This window comes from Notamacropus eugenii, chromosome 4, assembly GCF_028372415.1.
Source record: "Notamacropus eugenii isolate mMacEug1 chromosome 4, mMacEug1.pri_v2, whole genome shotgun sequence".
NCBI lineage: Eukaryota > Metazoa > Chordata > Mammalia > Diprotodontia > Macropodidae > Notamacropus > Notamacropus eugenii.
In genome coordinates this window covers 21,515,856-21,530,811 of record NC_092875.1, presented here as the reverse complement: position 1 = coordinate 21,530,811, position 14,956 = coordinate 21,515,856, and the positions used below count along the sequence as shown (strand labels likewise).

The following is a 14,956-nucleotide window of genomic DNA, read 5'->3' as shown; positions in this document are numbered from 1 at the left end:
CACCTCAACCACTCATAGCTCTCCAAAGTTTCCACGTGATCGGATTGGAAGCAGGCAGAGCATATCGGCACATGCTCTAAGGACTGGCCCTCATAGGCCAATCCATCCAGGCTACAATGATCTGTAATGAGTTACAGCCACTGCACACCTACCAAGTACCTTATGGTAGGAGCAGCATCTGACATGTAGGCCAGCTTGGTTATTCCTTACAAGGTATTGAAGCTATCCTCTAGACTTAATTGGTGGAGGGAACTAAGTAAGACTTGAACCACTTAAGAAGCCTCCTACTGGCTAAAAAAAAAAAAAGCCAGCAAAACAGCTTTTGAACAGCCAAACGGCACAGACAAAACAGAGGTAGGGAAAGCTATCCCCAAGTGAATCAATGCTGTTTCCTTGACAAATATTCCATTTCCTGCTATGGTTAAGTAAAACTCATTTAGGTAAGTCTTAGCTGGTGTGCAGTTCTCTCACTTCAATCCAGTCTTGGACCTCAGTTACCAGACTGTCTAGCTGCCCACACATTTCTGCATTGCCCTCGGAGTGATCATTAGTTTCTGTTTTTCAGAGACCACAGTGTTCCATGGTTTACAGACATACAACATCACCAGAAGGATGAGGATATTTTGGAAAATGGACTTTTATTTCAGGATAAGGTTTGGAGATATTAAAATAACTTTGCAATTTCCCAAACCTGAATATGTCTCTTGCATTGTATTCCCTGCCCCCTCCAGCCAAATTGACCTGCTTACCTGTACATTACATTTTCTCTCCTGCTGCCATGATGCTGCCACATCATGGCACACACCTCCTTGCCTCTCTCATACCTGAAATGCTCTTTCTGTCTCTGTCTCTGAAACCTCAGGTCCCTTTAAAACTCAGCTCAAGCTCCATCTCCTTCTGGAGACATTTCCTGATTCTTTTACTTCTTAGTATCCTTTCCCCCCGCCAATACCTGAACTCACTTGTTTTAGAGCGTGCTGTAGCCTAAAAGTAGAAAGAAGGTAGAAACTTTCTCGCTTTTGGATTTGTCTTCCCAGAATTCAGCATATAATAGGTGCTTAATAAATGCTTGTTAACTGATTATGGCGTAATGATTCAGATTATTGCTAATCCTACTTAAAGGGTTGAGGTCTATGATACCATTTTTGTTGTTTCGGTCACTGACTGAATGGCATCTGTCTTCTCAAATAAACCATTAGATAGTAGGTGTACCCTCTGTAGTTTTAGGTGTAGTGGGATGGTAGTGAGCACAGTCGATTTGCCTTCAGAGATTTGATATTGAGAGACAGGCATCTAGGCAGGAGCAAGAAGGCAGTAAGTAACCCAGTCTAAGAAGGCCTGAGTTTAAGTCCTGACACGCTCTGATTCGCTTGAGCTGTGACATTTTCCCTCCCCCCAGGCATTTAATATTTCGATGCTTTAGGCAACTAATTCTAAGACTAATTACAGAGAAGTGGATGATCTACCATGGGAGTCAGTCAGTCCTAAGCATTTATTAAATATCTGCTGTGTGCCAAGCTCTGTGCTAGGGCGCCAGGGATACAATGAAAGATAAAAGAGTCCCTACCCTCAAGGGGCTCACAGTGTGAGTGGCAACATAAAATGACTATGTACAAACACCGCATAAATACAGAGTCATCGCAGAGGGAAGGCACAAATCTCAAGTGCGACTTGCAGAAATTGGGACTTGAGCTGAGATCTGGAGGAACCCAGGGAAGCCACGAGGCCACCTACGCTGATGAAATCACAGATCTCCCCTTAGAAAAATGTATTTACCCTGTTGTGACCGTAGGGTCTTTGTAGGAATAAGCTCCCTGAGAGGAGCTGCATTTAAGAAACCAATCCTTCCGTTGAAAGTGTGCCGGTGCAGGGTCCTGGGAGTGGGGGCACATCGCCTGGAGCTCAGCAAGCCCCTGGGGAAGAGGGCCGCCCCCTCAGGCCAGTCCCCCGGAAAGCAGCAGAAGGCGCAGAGGGGTGGCGCAGATTCTCCCGGCTGGTTACGAAGGAAGTGTCCAAGAGGAAACTGACCTAAAGCAATGCGGGAGATCCCGTCGGGCCTGGCTCCTGCGGACCCAGAGGTGCTGTTACAGCTTCTGCCCACGGCAGGGCACTGACACCTCACTTGTGGATGTAAGGGTGGCCCGCATGGGGCGGGAGGGCAGGTAAGGGGGGGTACTAAAATTCTTACACCACCATCGGGGTGTGTGGGGGCGCCGAGCGTGGGGAAAGATTGGGTGTCCGCAGGCAGGGTCCTAGACTCAGGGCGCATACGTTCTAAGGTCACACTGCGGCCGCTCTAAGGACAGACCGCAGGCTGGCCGGGTTCTGGGCTGGGCAGCAGCGCGGCGGCGGGTCTGCCGACCTTTACCTCTGGGAATGGTCCCCAGCCTCAGACCCTCGGACCGGGCATCGGGCCCAGGGGGAGGACGGGGGTCCTTCCGCGCCTGCTGACCATTTTCTGTCACCACCTCCTGCAGCATTTCCAAGTTCAGCCCGGCCCGCCCATCCTCCTGCAGCCCGCTCACTGCCCAGCTCAGGGGCAGACGTCCAGCCGGCCTGCCCCCTTCTCGCTCCCCACGCGCGCGACTCCGCCCCGGGCCCCAGTAGGCGCAGGCGCCGCCGGACTCAGGGTTGCCATGACCACGGAGGCGCTTCCCCGCCCCCTCCCCCGGCGGCCCCCGGCCCCGCCCCTCACGCCGGCCCCGCCCCCTGGCGCCCCCCACCCTCCTGGCCCCAGCAGGGTAGGCTGCGCGCCGGCCGCCGCGGCTCGGCAGCGCAGCGCGGCTCGGCTCAGGTGGCGGCAGGTGGCCCGCACACCCAGCCCCGCAGGGTAGGTTGCACCGCGGGGCCGGCGGGGAGGGGCGGGGCGTGAGAGTGGGAGGGAGCCCCACTGCCCGCCCGTCCGGCCCGTGGCAAAAGGGCTGCAGGTGGAGGGCGGGCGATGGCGGTGCCCGGGGCGAGGGGCGAGCGAGGCGCTGGCGGCGGCGGAGCCCACGGACCTGGGCGACTGAGTGAGTGCCTGGCGGCCGGAAACTTTCTGTCCCGGGAGAAAAGTTCCCCGAGCGTCCGGGGAGGGTCCGGTGTGGGGGCGGCGGGGACGGATGGAGGTCCGGTGCACCGGCAGTGGTGAGAGGAGTAGATCCCAAGGGATCTCCCTCCCGGACCTTGGAGCCTGGGAGCCTCGGCCGGGATCCTGAGGGCCCGAGGGCGAACTGGGATTGGGAGCGAGTGGATCCTCTCCGATCCTCCCCCGCCCTCTGTCCGAGGTTCCGTAGTGGATTCTGGGCTGGGGGCGAGTAGATCGGCCGAAAGGCGGGGTGAGGGATTGGACTGCGGCCGGGATTTGGGTTTAGCCGAGTGGATTCCCCCAGACTGGGGTGCGGGTGGGGGTGGGGGACAAGAGATCAGAGCTGGGATCCCAGGAAGAGATTAGGGTCCTCGGGAGGGCTGTGGGTTTGGAGGTAGCGGGTTGCCGGGGCAGTGAACGGGGCTCCCACTTTCCTAAACCTCCGTGGAGCCCTCCCGCACCCACGGCGCCCGGGGCGTGGGAAAGGCCCGGAGCCCCGCTGTGGCCGCCTAGCCGCTCCCGGGGGATACCCCGCGGGCCAGGCTCCACTCCCAGGGGAGCTGGAAGGCTCCCTCGCCAACCTCTCGGGGGCTCGTGTTCTCTGGCGCGCCCCAGCCCCGCGTGGATTCCCACTTTCCCACACAAAGGGCCGCGGAAGGGAAGCCGAGGACTAGGTGGTGAGGGGCGTGGGGTCCTCCGTTGACGTCCCTGAGGGTTCTGGGCTGAGCTGATCGGCTCTCCCCCACTTCTGCTCGGAGGCTCGGTTGGTAGAACAACAAAGTCGCTTTGATGGGATTAAGGGCTCAGGCGGCCAGCTCCAACCTAACCCCAACTCTCCCGGGAGGGAGCTGCACAGGATTTCCCCTTCTCTCTGTCATCCTGCCTTCCCCACCCCCAAGCTTAGTTGGGCCCAGGCAACCGGGCCTAGGGGCCTGGACCAGAGGGAGGCAGGGGGCCCCGAGAGGAAAAGGACGGGTGATCCCCCAGCTTCGGGGGAAATGGCCTATTGCCCCACATTCAGAATCTGACCTTTTAAACAGACAGGGAGCTCTGGGGCTCCAGCCCCTTTCCTGGTAGCCAGGGACATTTCGCTTAAACCTTATTATCTCTGAGGAGATAATTGAGCGTCTGACATCCATAATTTGCTCTAAAACTGGTTCTGATGTCTGTGTTTAATGCCAGGCTGATACTTAACTTTCCCAGAGGTTATCCATTATCTTTTGGAGGGGGGTGTGGCTTTTGGACCTGGTACCAAATGCTTCCCCCCACTTCTCCTTTTCCCTGTATGTGCCTCTCTCAGGAGTCTTCCTTTTGCCTCCTCAACTCTGTCTGTCTAGTCCTGTATAGGTGAGGTAAGGCCCCTTTCATTTAGCAGCTTGGGGAAATTGGTTTCCAGGGGGGCTGGGCCCTGTCTTGGCTAGCCTAGCTCAGTAGGTTTGGTTAATCAGTAACTTTTTACTCTGGTCATTCACTCTCCTTTGGCGTGGCTCAACTTTGAAAATATTTCTGAGTTACAGATTGGTTCTGTGAAGGGAGACATTGGGGGCCTCCCCCAATGGCCTTGCTGGGGCATGCTGGGCATCCTTATGGGGGATCAGGCAGCTTCAAAGACACACAGGCTGAGCTAGGAGGGGCCCTGGAGGTCGTCTGGATCAGCCTCCTGACTAGGGCATTCTCGGATGGGGCTGGGCCTAGAGGCTCCTTTTTAGCTGGAAAGCAAGTAGTCATTATTGGGATCTCTCTAAATAAATAGGGCTTGGAAACAGATTTGCTAGTATCTGCATTGAGCAAAAGACTCCAGAGTGGACAGCTTGTGGCAAATTAACATTTTATTTCTTTTTAAAGAAAAGTTTTCTTCACCAATCAGTCATATACTTCCTCCACCCTTGTCTTTTCCTGTGACAAAGAAGAGTCTGCTAAGGGGAACTACCCAATATATACTGCCTCAGCCTGACAGCATTGCAAACCTCTTCATATCTCTAAAAGACCATTTAGCTGAACTCCTTCATTTTACAGAACAGGAAACTGAGGCCCAGAGAGTTTAAGTCACTAACTCAGAAACACATCCACATATACTAAGTGACAGTGCAGGATTTGAACTCAGTTCTGTGACTGGTAGGATCATTTATCTTTCCACTGAGCCATGTGGATTGAAGGTGTTTGTTTATCTCAGTCAAGATTGGTCATCACAGTTACACAGTTTTGTTGTTCACTGGATTTTTACATGAGTGTTCTCATTGTATATAATTAAAAAATTTTTTTTCCTCACATAGCATGATTCTGGTTAACATTTGCACTGATTTCTTATCCCTTCTGTTTCTGATAAGGACATTCATTGCTAACACAGGTCTAGAGCTGGAAGGGACTTTACAGCCACTTTCAGATGAGGAAACAGAGGCTTAGCATTTCAGGTGACTTCTCCAAGGTCCTACCACTAATAAGGTCAGAAGGGAGATTTAAACCCGGGTCTTCCTGCCTTTATGTCCAGCAGCCTTTTCCATGAGGCACATTGAAATGAAGTGAGTTTCCCAAGGCCACCTGACTGGTAAGTGTTAGGAGACAGATTCAAGCCTCTTAAGTTGAGTTTATTTTTATAAACCTCTTTGCTCACAAAAGATCCAGGTAGTGGGGGGGGGAGGGGTGTTGACTTAAGGTGAGGCCATTTGGGAGAATCAAACTGCGACCCAGGATGGGGATTTCAGTTAAGACAGACAGCATGATACAGCAGTGAGGGTCAGGAATTCCTAGTCAGAAAACTGTTAGGATCCTGGGATTAAAGCTAAAAGGGACCTTGGAGGTCACCTAATCTGATCCCTTCACTGTATAGAGAATGAGATTGAGGCCTGAAGGGGGTTGGGGAATGATTTATTAAGGTCAAACAAGCAGTATCAGAGCCAAGATTTGAATTCTGCAAGTAGTAGGTTGCCCCACAGAAGAAACTGAGTAAGCAGAAGCGTTGATTTGGCACCTGCTGTGTGCTGTGGACATTATCTTTCCTTCATCTGATATGAACTTGGGGGGCCTCATTTTATTCATTTGTAAAATTGGGCAGGTAGGTGGCACAATGGATAGACTCATTTTCACAGGTTCAGACACCGTGACCCTGGGCAAGTCACCTTAACCCTATTGGACTCAGTTTCCTCTTCTAAAAAATGAGCTGAAGAAGGAAATGGCAAACCACTCCAGTATCTTTGCAAAGAAAACCCTAAATGGGCTCGTGGCAGGTCAGACACGACTGAAATGACTGAACTACAACAAAAATGGACTGGATAATAAGTATTATATTTCCCCGTGCCCATGGTGGAGGGGTTCTCCTCTGCTAGATTGTAAGTTCCATGAAGGTAAGCACTAGCTCTTACTTAGTTCTGTCACCCCTCCTACCTAAAGCAGGTGCTTTTGAAGATGAAATAAAAGATACTAAAGATGCCTTTCCTCAAATAGAGAAGCAGCTGGTCTCTGACGTCCCATTCAGTTCTAAATTTCTCTGATTCATGTTTGCAATCTGAAAGACACAGATTGTGGAATGACTTACAAATGAGGAGAATTCTTACAAAACAGAATGTCAGAGACTCATAGAGATTATCAAAGCCAGAAAATCCTGTAGAGAATGTCAGAGCTGGGAGGGAGCCTGGAACACAGGTTCTCAGACCTGGGAGGGAGCTTAGAACACATTGTCCAAGCAGGTCTAAGAGGAGAGAATGTCAGAACTGAAAGGCATCTTAGAGATTATCTCATCCAACCCACTCACATTTACACATGAGGAAACTGAGGCCTGGAGGGAAGATATGATTTTAGCTAATTTAATAGACAGTTGAGTGATAATGAGTTGAGAGCATTTTAAGAGTTGGCATAAATCCCAGAAGGCTTGATAGAAAGTTGGAAGGCATTCTAGGTATGGAGATACGTGTGTGTATGTATGTATAAATGGTGGATCAGTCCTGCCTTTAACATTTAACTGACATTGACATGGCTGCGTGACTTTGACTGTGACCTTTTGGGTGATCACAGGTCTCTATTAGCTTGTCAAAGCCCAGTGGACCAGCAGGGAGGTAATGAATAAAGTTGGGGAGATGGCTGGAGGCTCTAGAAAGTCAGATGGGAGAGCTTGAATCTCAGAATCTGCTCATTCGTGTATTCAATGGACATTTTTGATCTTACGAGTTAAATTTGTCTTCCAAAGTTGGATGAGTTTATGCCTATCCCCAGCCCTCTTTGTATATGGTTCATGCTGAATCTTTTTTTTTCTATCACTAAAGAGACATTTGAAAGCTGATATGACTTCAGGAAATGACTTCTGCGAAGCTTACTGTTTCCACAGCTTTCTCTAGTGTGGTGGAGTACAGAGAGCGCTAGACATGGAATCATAGAGATGAGGATTTGAATCTCACTTGCATTGCAACACTTGCTTAGCCATGTCTGACATTTTCCTAGATGTATGACTTTGAGCCGATCACTTATTTGAGCCTTCGCTTTCTCATCTGTGAAATGGGATCACCCAACCATAGATCCAGAGCAGAAAGGCATTCTGAGATCCTTTAGTCCAGTCTTCTAATTATAGATGAGAAAGCTGAGGCTCAGGGAGGTATGTGCTCAAGGTCTTAAGAGGAATAAGCAAAAATGTAGCCCTTTTATCACTCAAATGGGGTCTGAAATGTGCTATTATCATGGCTTTCTTAGGCATAAAGGTACAAGCCCTGGTGCAAGGTGCCAGCCTCCTGGTGTCTGATGATGCCCTTTGACAGGAATTACTGTGGGAGACCAATGATGCTCAGGCATCATCGACTTGGTTTTGGGGTCCAAGTGGTAATTATGGGTAATTTTCTCTGTATACAAAGGAGAATCTCCAAGGTAACTGGTTCAGTCAGATCATCACCAATTAAAAAAAAGTAGGCTAACCATCCTCACCCCTTTCTGCCCATTCCAAAAAGAACCAGAAAATCCAGATCCAAGGTCTAAACACTTTGTAGAGTGGAATGGACTGGGATGTTTGCTTGGGTCATGGTGTCACTCACTTCAGTTGGCATTAATCATTTTTGCCATGAATTGTCCTTCCAAAGTGACCCTGGAAGCAGGTGAGATTTTTTTAGAGTGTGAGGAAATTCCTTCTTCCAATGCAGTCCATCACCTGCTCTGCAGTTGAGAGGTTAAGTGACTTATCTGGGGTCACAAAGCAAGAGATGTCAGAGGTTGAAGTTGATATTGAGTAGTGCCCCCTCAACTCATCTACTGGAAGATTTTCTGGTTAGGGTGTCTGAGGGAAGTGGTTGCTACTTTGTAAAGGAATTGTATGGGGTCAGTGTAGCTCAGGAGCCCCCACTGGTGTATTTATTTTTAATAGTCAGCCAGTGGACACAATTAACTAGAAGCAAAGACATCCCCTTTCCTAAGACCTTATCCAGAGAACCACAGATATAGAGCTATCCAAGTCTATGACTCTACAGATAAGGAAACTGGGTCCTACTTGTCTAGACTCATTCAAATGCAGGGATGGGATTTGGACCCAAGTCATATGACTTCAGATCTGATCAGTGCTCTTACCAAAGAGAAAAATGAGCTCAATGAATAAGTATTTCTTAAGCAGCTACTGTGTGCCAGGCACTGTGTTAAGTGACAGAAATACAAAGACAAAAATGATACAGTTCCTTCTTTCTAGGAGTTTATGGACTTTGAAATGAGACCAAAAGTTCTGTGGGGTAGGTTTCCCATCCTCCCAACCCAACAATGTTTGTGCTAAGAAGATCTGCCTCTTGAACTCAAGGGAAATGTGATTTGACAACTTAAGGAGATGTTTACTTGTGAGAGCAAAATACCTTCCTGTCTATGTATAAATGTGGAAGTTTGCTCTTAAAAGATCTTCGAATGTCAGAACAGAGTGAGGGAAGGTCCCAGCTGGAAGGGACCTAAAGGTCAAAGCCATGCTTTTGCAGATGAGGAAACTTTAGCCTTGAGAGAGGAAGAGGCTTGGCCCAGGGGGATGATCTTTTTATTTCAAGTGGCTACCAGACGTTTTGTACCCAGTGTGAGGAAGGAAGGCCCTTCCCAGCGCTGACCCTTCAGGACACTTGGCTTCTATTGAGAAGGCAGATGGAGAGCTTCCAAAGACCATGGTTCATTGGTGCTTTGTAAGGGATGCAGTGGAACTATTGGGATCCCCTCTTATAGGTGAGGAAAATGAGTTGTGCCCATGAAGTGTGGTAGGGGGTAGAATGGGGTGGGGTGGGAGCCCAAGGCATGTCTGTCAGTAGTTGTCAGACCATAGTGCAAAAATCTCACTAAAAAAAATTAACCATCCCTTCTTAGAATGCTAGAATGGCATGTCTGGGGTTGACCTTAGAATAGAGAATTTCAGAGCTGGAAGAGCTTAGAACAGGCAGAGCTGGTAGGGACCTTAAAACAGGAAATATCAGAGTTGGGAGGGGCCTTAGAACAGGGAATGCCAGAGCTGGGAGGGAGCTTAGAACAGGGGATGTCAGAGCTGGGAGGGAGCTTAGAACAGGGGATGTCAGAGCTCAGCTAGGGTAAGGGAGACATTAGAACACAGAATGTCAGATTGGGAGTGCCCTTAGAGAATATCTAGTTCAGGATTTCTTAACCTGGGCTCTGTAAACATCTTTAAATTTTTTTTAATAGCTACATTTCAATATAATGGGCTTCCTTTATGTTCTATGTATTTTATTTTCTGCATTTGCAAACATAATTCTGAGCATGAGTCCCTAGACTTCTCCAGGATCAGTACACTTGGGAAGCCCCTCCTTTTGGAGATAAAGTAACAGCTTTGGAGTGAAGCAGGGTGTCCTGGGCCAGCAGGTCTCCAGACTCCAGGCCTGGGGCTCTTTCCTGGGTTCTCGGTGGCTGCCTTTGGAAGTTTCTGGTTTACCATCTTTTTTTTTTATAAAAAGTGGAAAGCTGGGTAGCTCTTTAGAAGAAATAAAAGGTTCATTTGCAACTTTAGAGCAGTCCTTAGCCTGCCAGGAGGTTGGGGACATTATCCAAATGGAAATGTTTATGATTTACCTGTGGGCACTTTGAAAGTGAGACTTCTTTGACAGTCAATGGTGGGTCTTCAGCCAAGGAACCAGTTCAGGGTGGGGAAAAGAGGGTTTCACCAGGTCAGGAGACTAGATTTTTAATCCTGACTTCCTCACCATCACCTGGCCATAGACAAACCACATCCCCCCTCTTTTGCTCAGTTTTCCTGTCTGTAAAATGTGGAGGAGGGATTGAGGGGGCTTCTCTCCAGCCCCTTCCTATCTGTGAAACTTGGATTCACCACTGGCTTGGTAGAAGGCTGGATTAGTCATGGGCAAGATATAGGGTAAAATCCTGCCCCTGACACTGAGCATGGGAAAGACACAGAGTAACAACTTTAGGGCCAGGGGCTCTGTAGAAGCAATCTGATGCAGCTTCATCACCATACGGATGAGGAAACTGGAATCTAAGAAGGTCACACAAGTGGTAAGCTTCAAAGGTGGAATTTGAACCCAGGTTCTTGGACTCCAGAGTTTGGGTTCTTTCCAGCATCTGGAAGATGAGGGTCTCATTTCCCCAAGAGGCCTTTAAGTCCAGGAAAGTCTGGGCTCCCACGGAAGGATGGTCAGGCCAGGGTATGATTGTTTTCCAGGTGGGGTCCAAGGCTAGACTCCCCGGGGGATGGTGTGATGTGTATTGTTTTCTTTTTCCTTTGGTGACTAAGATTTTTTTGGGGGGTGGGTGGGAACTCACTGTTTATTTGTAGAGTGATGAGGTGCCTGAGAGAGTGGAAGCCGGATGTCAGTGCTTATTGTCCAGTCCTGGCAGCCAAGCTTTGTGTAGCCAGGGGTCGGTCTGAACCATCATGGCAGCCTCTCCTAAGCTGGGCTAGAGCTCCAGGGGTGATGTTCCTGGGCATGATGTCTGTGACCTGGTGAGCATAGCCCCTGAGAACAGCCCCCTATACCCGCCAGCCAAGAACTCTTTGAATAATGTTTAGAAATTATAATACCAGCTGACATGAGTGGCTAGCATCACTTTTTAAAAAAAATTCTCAAAGCAACTGTGGGTACTTGGTGCTATCTTTTTTACCTCTTTTACAGGTGAGGAAACTGAGGCAGGCTTTGGTTCAGTGACTTGCCCAAGGTCCCATAGCTAATATAAGATGGAATTTGAACATCAAGGCATGCCAGACTCCCAATTCAAACTCGTATCCACTGCCCTACACTGCCTTAATTTCTTGACTTAGTTTAATAAAAATATGGTACAGTGGATTGGGCTCAATCACTTCTGAGAGGCTAGCTAGGTATGATTCTGTATCTGCAGAAAAAATCATTTTTCTTCTTTATAAAATGAGCCTGGACCAGATGACCTCTGTACCAACTGTAAATCTTTGACCTTCTGAAGTTTTTATTTTGTAACAGATGAGTGAGTGAGGTTAAAGTGTTTTACTACCCTTAGAACTCTCTATAAATACAAGTGACCCTGGATGAGTCCTTTCCCATCTCTGTGGTCCCCAAGACTGTAAGGTAGGGGCCTTTGATATAGAATGCTAGAGCTAAGGTTTTCTGCAGACTCTGTGACTGTAAAACATGAAATAAGCTCTATCAAGCAATTTTGACACCTGGAATGGGCAGCATGGATAGAGATCTCAAAAGAGCTTTGAAAAAGAAGTTGAGTTGGGGATTAGGAAGAGTCCTCAGAAGTTGGGCCCCGTTGTACGTTGGGAAGGCAGGGGAGGAAGGGCTGGTGACCCTGCCTTGGCTTTGGTGGGCAGACCCCAGATACCAGGGAAGGATGGGTGGGGTTTCCCTGGGGTGTGGCTACAGTGGGGTAGAGGGAGACAGGGAGAAGGTCTGAGACTAAGGTGGGGAACCAGGGGCCTTGAGGCCACATGTGATCCTTTGGGTCCTTAAGTGAGGCCCTTTGACAGAATCTAAGCTTCATTTGTGATTCAATCAAAGGGCCACACTTTTGAGGACCTAGAGGGCCACATGTGGCCTTGAGACTGCAGGTACCCCACTCCTAGCTCAAAGAAGATGTCCTGCCATCTTTGAGTGCTTCTTTTAACTCAGGATTTTGCTAACTTGGTCAGTTGCCAGGCTTGGCCGATTCTCCCTGTTTTAGAAGAACAAGTATCATCAGGGCCCTCTTAGTTCTAGTGCCCTCAGTCAATGCTTCTACTGTCCCCATGACTGTCCATTATCAGAGGTTGAAGAGTCATTCGTTGGTTGGGTTCTCTGTATCCCAAGAGGGCAGTGACCAAATTGGTCCCAACTTCCACATCCTGCCAGCTTGGAAAGAGGAAACAAAGCCATGTGCAAACAGAAATCTTGTGGCCTTGACGTTTGTCTCCAAGCTGGTTGTGTATCAGGATTTACCAATTTGGGAGATGGAGCTTAGGAACTTAGATCATTCGTTAAGAGGAATGAACCTTTGTTCCCGGGAGGGACAGACACAGAGTGGGACTTGGCTGGCTGTTTCAGACAGATGGTGTCATTACAAAGGAAACCATTCAGTGGAGACAGGAGTCCCGGATGGTCTTTGCCTAGGTCACTCTGGGCTCACTGAGTTGAATGGGAGAGAGAGTCATTAATTCTGAGCGATGGTCAGCAGCTGATTGAATTAATGACGTATCAGAACTGCCAAACTCTTCCATCTTTGAATAGATGTTTTCCTTCCTTCTCCTTTTGTGACGGGGGTGTATTGGTACTTCCTCTAGCTAATGGGGGTGATTAGAGATGCACACAGAGGGTGATGGCCTTTGGAGCTCACAAGGTCATCAGAATTCCAGGACCTTCCAGATTGTGCCTTGGTAACTCAGCGTTGGATTCCAACCTGATTCTCTTTTTCTGTTGATGACTTTGGGCAAATTGCCTCCTCTCTGGGCCTCGGGATCCCCATCTGTGAAACCAGCAGATTGAAGTAGTTGACTTCTAAGACCCCTCCCAGCTCTGACATCCCCTGTTCTAAGGCCCTTCTCAGCTCTGACATCCCCTGTTCTAAGGCCCTTCTCAGCTCTGACATCCCTTGTTGTAAGGCCCTTCCCAGCTCTGACATTCTCTGTTTGAAAGACCCTTCCAAGTCTGACATTCTCTGTTCTCGGTGGGTCAGGTGGGCTGGTGTACAGAAGGCTAGAAAATGAGATGGAAACCTAACTCCAGGAATGAAAAAGCCTGACATTCTCACCTATCAGAGATGAGGCCTCAGGGATAGAGTCCAAGGTTGGGCTGGAGGCGAGATGATGGAGACCAGATGAGGCAGCCCTGTGTAGGCAGCACAGTGATGAGATGATTGACAGAATGTCACTTCTGAAGAGCAGTAAATAGGTCAGGGTGGCTGGCCTGGAGACTTAATGAAGGAGGGCAGCATGTAAAAATGTGCAGAGGTCAGCTGGGGCCAGATCACAAAGGCTTTAAGTGCTAGACAGAGGACGAGAGTGTACTTCATCCCAGAGGCAGTTGGGAAGTTTCTGTGGCATGGTCAAACTGGGATTCCAGGAATATCACCCTGGCATCATTTGGAGGCTGGATTGGAGAGGGGAGAACATGGTGGACCTGAGGAACCCAGAGAGGTCAGAGCTTTAGAATGGAAAAGGACGTTAGAAGCCTTCTCCTTCAACCCTCTCGTTTCTTCCAGGTGAACAAAGCTATAGGCCCCCAGAAGTTTAAGTACCATGCCCAAGGTTACTTGGATAATAAATAATCGTTAGCATTTATATTAACTTTTAAGATTTTACAAAGTATTTTACGATTATTTATTTCATTTTATACTCATGATAATCCTGGGAGGTAGAGGCTAGTACGATTATTATCCCCATTTTACAGATGAGGAAACTAAGGCAGGCATAGGTTAGGTGAGTTGCCCAAGGGTACACATAGAACTAGTTAGTGTCTGAGGTTGGAGCTGAACTCAGATCTTGCTGATGCCAAGTTCAGTGCTCTATCCGCAGTGTACCTAGCTGCCTCTGATAAATGACAGAGCTAGGATTTGAACCCAGGACAACTAAGTCCCAGTGCAGTACTTTTGCCCAGTGAACCATGAGACATTCTCCTGAGTGATGAGGGTGTGGACTACACCCTGATAAGAGTAAGAAGACCTTACCTGTCCTAAAAATAGAAAGCAAAATTAGAACAGTTTGGTGGTTTTAGGAGAGAGGGTCTTGGAAGTCAAATAGGGAGTCAGTGACTATATGTGGATGTTTTTCTGAGCAGGGTTGTGGCATGTTGAAGATTGGTGTGGTGGTGATTAGTGAGGCGAGTTGGCCAAGGGAGAAAACATATCCTTCTAGAGAATGTGAGCATCTTAGGACCAGGGACCCACTTATTGGTTTTCTAATCCCCAATGCTTAGCTCAGTCCCTGGCACATTAAGCTTGTTATTAGTAACTCACTATTGTTATTAATAACTCACTATTGCTTCTTGATGGATTGAATGACCTGTATGTGAGCAGGTGTAGTTCCGGACTAAAGCTGGAGTAGCAACGAATGATTTGTTGTTGTGTTTGTCCTTCGTTATCGAAGAGAACCGTGTTCTCAGGGAGGTGATGACATGACTCACAGTTGACTTGGATTTGAGGGAGGAAGGGCTGTGCAAGGTCAGCAGCTTCACTTTCTCCTCCAGAGTCATCTGGATCATTGGCCCGATAGTCATCAGGATGACTGGAGATGGCCCAGGATGCAATGGGAGACCCCGCCCCTTTTAGGCTAAGGCTTTATCAGGGACTCACTTAAAGTGAGATAATGCCCATGTAGTGAATAGGTCTCTTTAAGAAGTGAGTCAAGGGATGTCCCTTAAAAAAATCAAACTGGGAGGGGAATACCCCCATGGTTGCTGGCCAGAAGACAGTTAATGTTGACATTCACTCTGAACGAGGAGGACCCAATGAGCTCCTCATCATTTTCATTTCTCAGGGCCATGA

The 14,956-nt window shown here is 48.5% G+C and overlaps 2 protein-coding genes across 4 annotated transcripts in view; one reads left to right on the top strand and one right to left on the bottom strand.

Moving 5' to 3' along the window:
* The window catches only part of LOC140499107 (uncharacterized), a 392,730-nt gene that overhangs the window by 186,339 nt on the left and 191,435 nt on the right, over nucleotides 1-14,956 (top strand).
* Nucleotides 1-14,956, bottom strand: part of LOC140499108 (uncharacterized) — a 264,366-nt gene that overhangs the window by 159,168 nt on the left and 90,242 nt on the right. The gene's annotated exons all lie outside the window — the stretch shown is intronic.